The following is a 9767-nucleotide window of genomic DNA, read 5'->3' on the forward strand; positions in this document are numbered from 1 at the left end:
AACACATCATGTCATGTCTGCAGCAGCTTAGAGATCTTTCGTCCTTGACCACTGAGACACATATTTATGGTGCTGTGAGCAAAGTGCGGAGGAAACGAGACACTACACAGGCCTACAAAATCGCCTAGTCCCTTGCTGCCCTGAAGCTGTATTACTGCTCGTTCACAGTCGTTGATCTGCGGACTCGACGCCTCTTCACCGCGTGCACCGCTGGAGGGCGCGCGTGCGTCTGTTCTCGGTCGTCCAGGTCAAGTCGTGCTTCTGTTCTGCAACCGAAGGCAAAGCTCAAAAAAAGAACGAAAGTTTTTTGACTTGTTTCTTCTTCTTTTTCTTCTTTCAAAATATCGTCAAGTTGATAGTTTTTGATCCACAAAAATATATTAATAATATTAAATAGGCTACTTACAATAAGTATTAATGTTTCATTTTATAAAGTAATATAAATTTGAATTTATGTATAATAATTCTACAAAAATGATACACAATAAATATATAAATTATAATGTCAACAAAACAAATACTTTAATATATTTAATATATTACATATATCATTATTTATCAGCAACAATATTAGCACTATACATGATTAAATTATATTTTAGAAATTACATTTACATATAAATTAAAATATGAATGTATTTGACAAAAAAGTGATTATAAATATATCAAATATAAAAAACTTTAAACGTATTAATATTCAAATAATCTATTAAATGCATTATGTAATAGATCACAAATTATATCAGCATTATATATTTATATTATACATTATATATTTATATATAATGCTGTATTATAGAAATTATATAATAAATGTTAATAATTTACATATTAAGATATACATTTATAAATATATATAAATGAATTATTTTAATGAATTTATATTTATATATACAGTTTCATTTAATTACATTTATATATTTATAAATGTAATTAAATGAAACTGTATATATAAATATAAATTCATTAAAATAATTCAATCGAATAAAAGTTATGTAATATAAAACATATATATATATATATATATATACACACACTCGTTAACATTTGAAGTGGATCAAAACCTTTCATCAAAGATATACATGAATTTTGAACAATATCCGTTCTTGTCTTAGGACAACTTTGATTAACTTTTTCGATCCACTTCAAATGTTGACTACAGTATGTGTATATACAGTATAGTTTGTATGTATTATATATGTATGTATTATATGTAGGGCTGGGCAAAAAAGATTTTTCGATTAATCGATTTTTTTAATGTGGTCGATTCAAAATCGATTCTCAAAGGCCAAAAATAGTTTTTTGCCCATATTTATTTATACCTATCACCCAAAAGCCAGTATTAGTTTCCCTACAGTGTTCATAGGCTTGCAGCCTCCATGTTACAGCTAATGCTGTGAGACTTTATGTTAGTTTTATCTTCTCACTTTTAGAATCGGAATTGAAATCGAATCAAATCGGAACATCTGAATCGATACCCAGCCCTAATTATATGCATGTATTATATATAATTTGGTATGACAAAAAAAGCCCAAGATTTCCTCAATAATAAATGCATATTCAGGCCTTGAAACAAATAGACATGTCATAACACGTTCTCAGAATTATTAGCACAAAGAAACTCAAGCGACTCCAGTGCACAACAATGCAATGCAGGCTGTCAGAAGGTTATAACATTAGTCAGTTCACTCCTCCTGCTCGCGTCCCCTTCAGCACTGAACACACACACACACACACACACACACACACACACACACACAGATCTGGCCTCTCCGGTGACTCGGTGGGCGGCTGTGTGTTCGTGCCACTGGCACAGAGTGGGAACGACTCCCACATCCCACCACAACACCTTGAAGGCGCTCTGTCATCGTGCATCATCTGTCTACGCGAGATATTTGAGTGTGTGCCACCTTTTATTTACCCACATAATAATCCTCTGGCTTTAAATGCTCTATAAAGCCTGGACTTACATAAACTCCATATATCAATACACAGGCAAAAACAAACATTAGTCAGCATGCAAAGGCTGTTTTATTATGACTTATGAGATATAAATATATTTTTCAGAAGGATATCTATGACCTTTATTACTATGCTAGTTTGTTTACAGTGTCCGTGAAGTTCTCCCGCGTGAGGGGAAATACAGCTGTTGTTAGCATCTGTTGTTTTCGAGTATCACTTTACATTCAAAAATTGGGCCAAAAAGTTTTAGGAGCCATGCTTATAAATGTTTGAATGTTATTGCATTAGATCCAGGGTTTCCTTCATAGATAACAGCGGCTGATAACCTTTGTGAGTGACTTTTGAGAGTTTTTGCATCCGTCCCAGGACCACCACAGATGAAGCTCCTCAAACCATAGCGATTTGTGGTATCCTCCTCCATACTGCCCTAAAAGACGAGGCAGCTCAGTGAACAATTTCTCTTTTTTGAATACACAAACATATCATGCAGAATAGGTCCATATCACATTACAGTAATAGATTATGTGTAATAATCTCACTTTGAATTATATAGTGAGCCCACTATAAAATGACACAATTTACAACACAATCAATATTGAAATATTGATCTGTCATATTTAAACTATGAATTTTGGGTGAGGAATGGATTAAGGAGTCATTTTTATTCAAAACTAATGGCTTGAATGGATTCAGCAGCCCTAAAAACCCCTAGTTAGACATCTCAAAAGCTAATATTGGTCAAATATATATATATATTCACTATTTTTACTCAGGTCCTCTGGCCACCCCAACTTTGATTGCCTCTCCAGGCGTTTCCCCGAGGATTTGGATAAATTGGGAGGTATTACTAGACACCTGAACACGTGGTAAATAAAAAAGCTTTTGGTAAGAATTATTTTTGCAGATTGGCCAAAAAAAATCCCTAGCTATTATATGCATTTGAGCACAGATACAGATTCTTGCTTTCATATTTTATCATCTAATAATAACGGATAATCATGGTGACTTTATCTGTCTATATAGAGCTAGACTTTAGGACACATGGTATGTGGTCCCGCAGCTTGTATATACTGTATTGTGTAGACGAGCATTTGTAACCACTTGACTTTGTGCTGCGTCACTTTCCTTTGAGCCAAGAACAGATTACTGTTCTATTCCCGGAAAACAGCAATTTAGATTGGGATTAACCCCATCCAGGAGCTGGAAGGATACGGATCGGAAAAGCCAGTCAATGGGATTCCTTTCCAATGGTTCCTCCGATGTTAGGTCGTCACCTTTAGTGGGACAAACTGCTGTGCATTTTATGCATCAGGTCATTATGTGACGTTTTATAGGTTTTTTTAAATGGTTAAGAGAACTTTTTGTGGAATAATAATAAAGAAAACACTTTTCACTCTCTGTAGTTTTATTTAGTTATTTATTTGTCTAACATTGCTGAACAGTGAACAAACATGTTTATAAAAATGTTTTTGTCATTTCTTTCGCCCTCTTTTACATGGAAACAAAATAGTAAAATAATTTGGAAATTACATAATACATATTATTTACATAATCATAGCATTACATTTTTAAGTACAATCAACTTGGATGTTTAAGTCATTTCAACGTAAATGACATTAAGCTGACTTAAAGACAATGAGTTGAATCTTGTATAACATAAAAAAAAGTTGATAAGTTAAAGCAATGAAAAAAAAACACATGTTTTCATAACTTATTGCTCATACAATCTTTACTGGTCAAAAGTTTGGAATAATTAAGATGTTTTAATTCTTTTGGGGAAAAAAAAACCAAGGCTGCATTTGTTTGATCAATATACGGTAATATCGTGAATTTTATTACAATTTAAAATAATTATAATATGCTGATTCCGTGCTCAATTACTAAGGACACTTTTGACAGAATTACTATTGTCCCTGAAGACTGGAGTAAAATGATGCTAAAAATTCAGTTTTGCATCACAGGAATAAATTATATATTTAAAATATAGTCCAATAGAAAACAGTTGTTCAGTTGTTCAAATATTCTGAAATTGTAATAATATTTTAAAATATTTCTGTTTTTACTGTATTTTAATCATTTGATTATATGTATATATATATATATAATGCTGAGTTTATGCTTAAATGAATTAAATTGAATGTCCCACAGCCATGACTTACAGTAATTACAGTCTGGAGTGAGAATATATCAAGTCTGCTTTTTGCTCGGTCACGTGTGTGTGTGTGACGGTCAGGCGACGCTCTGGTCACGTGTGTGTGTGTGACGGTCAGGCGACGCTGGGGCACGTGCCAGCTGAGACAGACTGTTTGGGATTTTAGAAGTGGGTCAGATCTGTCAGCCGACACAAACGGGACATCGTGTCCTCCTCGTCTCACCTCTGTATCACCAGAACTCAAACTGATCTTCTTTTACACCGGGGTTACTAGTCAAAATACAGCTTTGTATGTTTACATCATCATACCATCAAAACTCAACAATTTCAGTTACACACATTTTGTAGTTACACAGTAGCCTATAAATAAATATGTATGTATATGCATTATTAAACATGAAAAATCGTGAACTCACTCAGAGGCCCACACAGAAGAAAATGAAGAGTTGAATAAAGTCGTTATTTTTGGGGGGGTTTTGCGCACAAAAAGTATTCTCGTCACTTGATAAACTTAAGGTTGAGCCGCTGTAGTCACTTGGACTATTTTAACGATGACTTTGCTTTCTGGGCCGGCAACTTTCAATTACAATAGAAAAATGCTGGGTTGTTTCAACCCAATTTTGGGTAAAATATGGACAAACCCAAACGTTGGGTTAAAAATTTAATGTAAAAATTTAACCCAACGGCTGGGTTTGTCCATATTTTACCCAAAGTTGGGTTGAAACAACCCAGCATTTTTTAGAAGGAGTGAGACAGCTCTCAGATTTAATCAACAATATCTTAATTTGTGTTTCTGAAGATGAACAAAAGTCTTACGGGGTTGGAACAACATGAGGGAGAGTAATTAAAAATTGTGGGTGAACTCTTTAATAAGGATTAATCTATATTCAATTTATAATGTACACTCTAAAAAATGCTGGGTTGTTTAAACCCAATTTTGGGTAAAATATGGACAAACCCAAATGTTGAGTTAAAAATTTAATGTAAAAATTTAACCCAACGGCTGGGTTTGTCCATATTTTACCCAAAATTGGGTTGAAACATCCCAGCATTTTTTAGAGTGTATGCAGTGAAGACTGTGCAGTGTTTGATTATTTAATTTCTGTAGGCTATATTTACCTGTTATGTTACCGGATAATTAAAGGGGTCCTATTATGCTTTTCCACTTTTTCAAGTTAGTTAGTGTGTGTTGCTGTTTGAGCATTAAAAAAAGATCTGCAAGGTTACATAGCTACGAAGTCCACTCCAAAGGGAGATATTTTATTTAACAGAATCCCCTTTTCAAGAACTACAACGCATTTTTTTTCAGGATCTTATGAAGTCATAATGTTCCTCATTTAAATAATCTCCGCCCACGGATAAGTTGTCGAGTTGTCGCTGTTTTTCCAACCAGGTAAAAGTTTGTAGCCTACTATAGGCTGACGAACTTAGAGTGGGTAAAATATATTTTTAACACTGTTCCTGAACATTATAACCTCAGTGTTTGTCTGTGCGCTGCACATTTTACGGAGAACAGCTTCCAGAATGTTATGCTTCTCCTGAAAGCCATTCCCATTCTGTTGTTTATGGATCACAACTTGTAAGTAAGTATGTAGCCTATGTATTATTATTTGTAGTTGTGTTTTCTATAGTTCCAGTTATAAGTTTTATGTATGGTGTAAACAAAGGGCAAAGCTTTGTCTCAGCTAGCCGGCTAACTAACATTACAGTATTGTCCATAATTAAATTATCCATGATTTTGTGATAGATTACTGTATTATCATAGTTTAAATCTTTCCACTCAAGAAACAAACATACCACTCTGAAGTGTGCTGTGAAATTCATGCTTGCAAAGTCCGAGCATAAAATCCGTCCTGGACGATCCTCTTGTTCGTTAACATTGTCTGGGTCTGAATCGGGCTCGAAATGTTTTGAAATTTACACCATAGTTAATATTCACATCTAAGTAGCGCTCCCGGTTATGAAGGGGCGGGACATTTCCCGAACATGCGCTGCCAATCACAACACACTGGGCCAGCTAACCAATCAAAGCACATTCCGCATTTCGGAAGGAGGGGCTTAATCGAAAACGACGAGTTGAACATGATATCATATAATAAAGGCTAGAGGTCTGGTCTGCGCTGCTGGCCAATGGAGGTCGACGTCCGCACATGGCGGCCATCTTGCCACAGAGGGCTCGCTCACTCGTAACATTGTTTTAGCCATAACTTGCTCAATTTTCTACCGATTTTCAAACGGGTTGGTTTGTCATAAACGTCAGAGATGTAGTTATGACACTGAGTAGCCTACTTATGAATAATTATAATATTATATATTTCAACATGTTCAAGCATCCAGAATTATAGCCACGTTAATAACGTTTGTAAGAAACCAAACCATTTGTAAATCCGTCAAGATTTCAGCCGAGATAAGAGTATTTGTGTTCGTGCAGATCACTCACCTTACAGAAAGCTTCCTTGTGACAAGATGGCCACCGGGTGATGACGTTAGAGACTCCGCCGTAAGACATCTAGCCTTTATTATCTATGGAGTTGAACCAGACTGGGGAGAGAGGAGCTGTAATAATGTAAAATATGTGGAAAATAATGCGTTTTTTTTTTAAACAATTGAGCATGAAAGCATATTCTAGTATACCTCAAAAACAAAATCAAGACTTCGTAAAAGGGCATAATAGGACCCCTTTAATTGATAAAATTGAGGAAAACTCCATTTAGAGACAGGACATACTGTATAGTGGCTATATGTAGTAAGTATTATACAGTAGGCTACTATATAAAATAGTATATATTAGTAAAATTTGAAAAAAAAATTGTGACCGATTATAAAATTAATTAAAAATTAGATTAAATAAGAGTAAAGGTCATTTAAAGGTAAAGGGCATTTTCATCAGAATGGACGGTTACGCCCCTAAATGAAAAGTTAGTGTACTTATAAAGATAAAAAAGTGTCATTGAAAAACTTAAAAATATGAAGTGTGAAGAAAACAACATCAACAACAAACATGTATGAAGCTATATAGCCTACATACAGAGTTTCATGATGTTCAAACACAGGTGTAGGCTATGTATGTTCTACATGATATTTCGACTTTTTAATGGATCCCGAAGACTGGTGATTTCTGAGTGTCTCGCGCAGTCTCTCGGTGTGAAAGGAGTGTCGTCCATTAGTTTTTAGCTTTCAGCTCTCCGCACTTCTCCAGCCCCTCAAAGCTGCGGCTCTTTTGTGATTGTCGCGGTGACTCAACATGAGACGCGAGATCGAGACTGATGTCTGTCGTCCTCTAGAAGCTCATTAAAAGGAAAGGTGGACTGATGTTTATTGTGGTGTTTTTTTGTGTGCATTTCAATCCACGTCCGTTTATTAGTGAGATCAATGCTGGTTCTTTTAGTGACACTCTTTGAGAGAGAGAGGTAAACACAAATACTGTTCTTAATGTGTTGATGGAGTCTTTTGTGATGGTGTCATGAAAGGCGATAAGAAGAAAGTCTCTCTCGTTCCCAAATCATCCACCTTTCTGATCTCTTTCTCCCTGTATTTCTTAACCCACAATGCAAAGTAAATGAGAGACTGAATACAAAGGATCTCCCGAGGTTTCCTGGCAGAATGTATTGAACTCATTGAGATTCTTTACACTCAGAGTCTGATTCTCCTGCTTCTTCGTAAAGCACGTAGAGAGCTAATGATTCACACCAACCTTCATAATCATAAACAAGCTCAAATTAATTTGACATTTAGCCCGATAATGAAGACCGAGGAGGATCTCAGTGATGAAGAAACGCAACAAAGAGTTCAAAGTCACGCTCATCAACAAGATGCATGTGGGGAATCATCTTATATTCTGATATTTTCATTTGTTTCATCATGTTTTACCAACTCAAAACACAAATGTGTTCCTTTTCAGTCATACTATCATTTATTATTTAGCATTATCTTTAATATTAAAGTAACTCAATAAAGTTTTCATGTAAAACTATGAAGGCCTGTATGTCTCCAGAGTAAAAAAATATAAACGTAATTTTGAAAGTTTAAATTAGACTTTGTATTGAACAAGTAGGCTACTACTTTTCTTTAGTGCATTAGATTAAATGAAAGTGACTGTGTAAAGACATTTAAAATGTTACAAAAGTTTACGATTTATATTTCAAATAAATGCTGTTCCTTTGAACTTTGTATTCATAATCCTGAAAAAATATACTCTCAGAAGAAAAAGGTTCACTGAGGTTCTGTATAGAAATATAGGGTTCTCGACTCAATTTTAACGCTTTATGCCCAAAAAGTTCTATATAAGGAGAAATGTCTTAAATTATTCCATAATACTTTCATGTTTAATTCAAATTTTTCTATTGATAATGAATGTTTACGAGCAGTTTAATTCACAGAATTGTATTAAAATGAAGAATGAATACATACATAAATAAAAAAAATCAATAAAATGATTACATGATTGGAATCCCTAAAAGATTCCATGTATAAAGTGTCTGACGGAACCCTTCAAGGTTCCATATAGAACCTTTTCTTCTAAGAATGTATCTTGGTTTTCACAACTGCTTTCAACATTGAATCAGAAATGCATCTTAGAATGATTTATGAAGGATCATGTGACACTGAAGACTGGAGTAATGGACTGAAATACGGTTAAAACGATAAATATTGCATGTTTTTCATCTAAAATCCTTAATTCGATGTCAGAAACACCAATAATCCTTCTGAACAGTATAAGTAACAATTCCCAAAGTTGCAGGGCAGCGTGACACTAAACAGACAAGAGCGAGCAAATATCATTCACACATCTGCCCTGATGTGCTGCAGTCGTCATGGTAACGCCATCCAATTGCAGCAGCTCTTAAAGGAAAAGTACATCATTCTGCTCGAGCACTTCCTGTCCCCGCAGAGTAGAGCATGACATATAAACAAAACACTCACGTCTCACTTCCTCCTTATGTTTACCTGCTCAGTTTCTGCAAATCCACGGACAGTTCAACATTTCAGGACACTGTTAGAAATAAAACACTTTTAAAATACTGTCCACTACATGTTTTCTTATGACTTTTAAAGTGTAAATGCTCAGGCAGTGTTCTAGTGTGTGTGTGTGTGTTTGTGTCCTTACCAGTCTCCACCCATGTGTGTTAATGGTGAGTTTCATATTCAGCTGCTCTATGCTGATGATCTATAGGATCTGTTTCCTTCTCTCTCTCTCTCTCTCTCTCTCTCTCTCTCTCTCTCTCTCTCTCTCTGTCTCTCTACTACACAGTGTACTCTCTCTTTATCTGATCATGTATTTTCTTTTCAGTGTTTAGTCCAAACATGACACAAATCCTAATTGACTCAACATTTCAGACATTTTATCTTAAATCCATTCTAGCAAGATGCTTACATTTACATATTGATTTCAATATTCATTATATAAAATAAATGATATATATTTCAAAATAATTCACATTTATTTGTATAGCACTTTTAACAATACATTTAGTTTCAAAGCAGCTTTACAGAACATTCATGAGTCCATATTACATTAGTGATCTGTTTTCAGAGGTTTTTATATTTCAGAAATGTACATATACAAATCAACGCAGTTAGCTAATAATGTATTAATTCAAACAATGCATTAATTTAAAGGATTAGTTCACTTTTAAAGTGAAAATTCTGTCAT

Source organism: Phoxinus phoxinus, assembly GCF_949152265.1.
Source record: "Phoxinus phoxinus genome assembly, chromosome: 18".
Taxonomy (NCBI): Eukaryota; Metazoa; Chordata; class Actinopteri; order Cypriniformes; family Leuciscidae; genus Phoxinus; species Phoxinus phoxinus.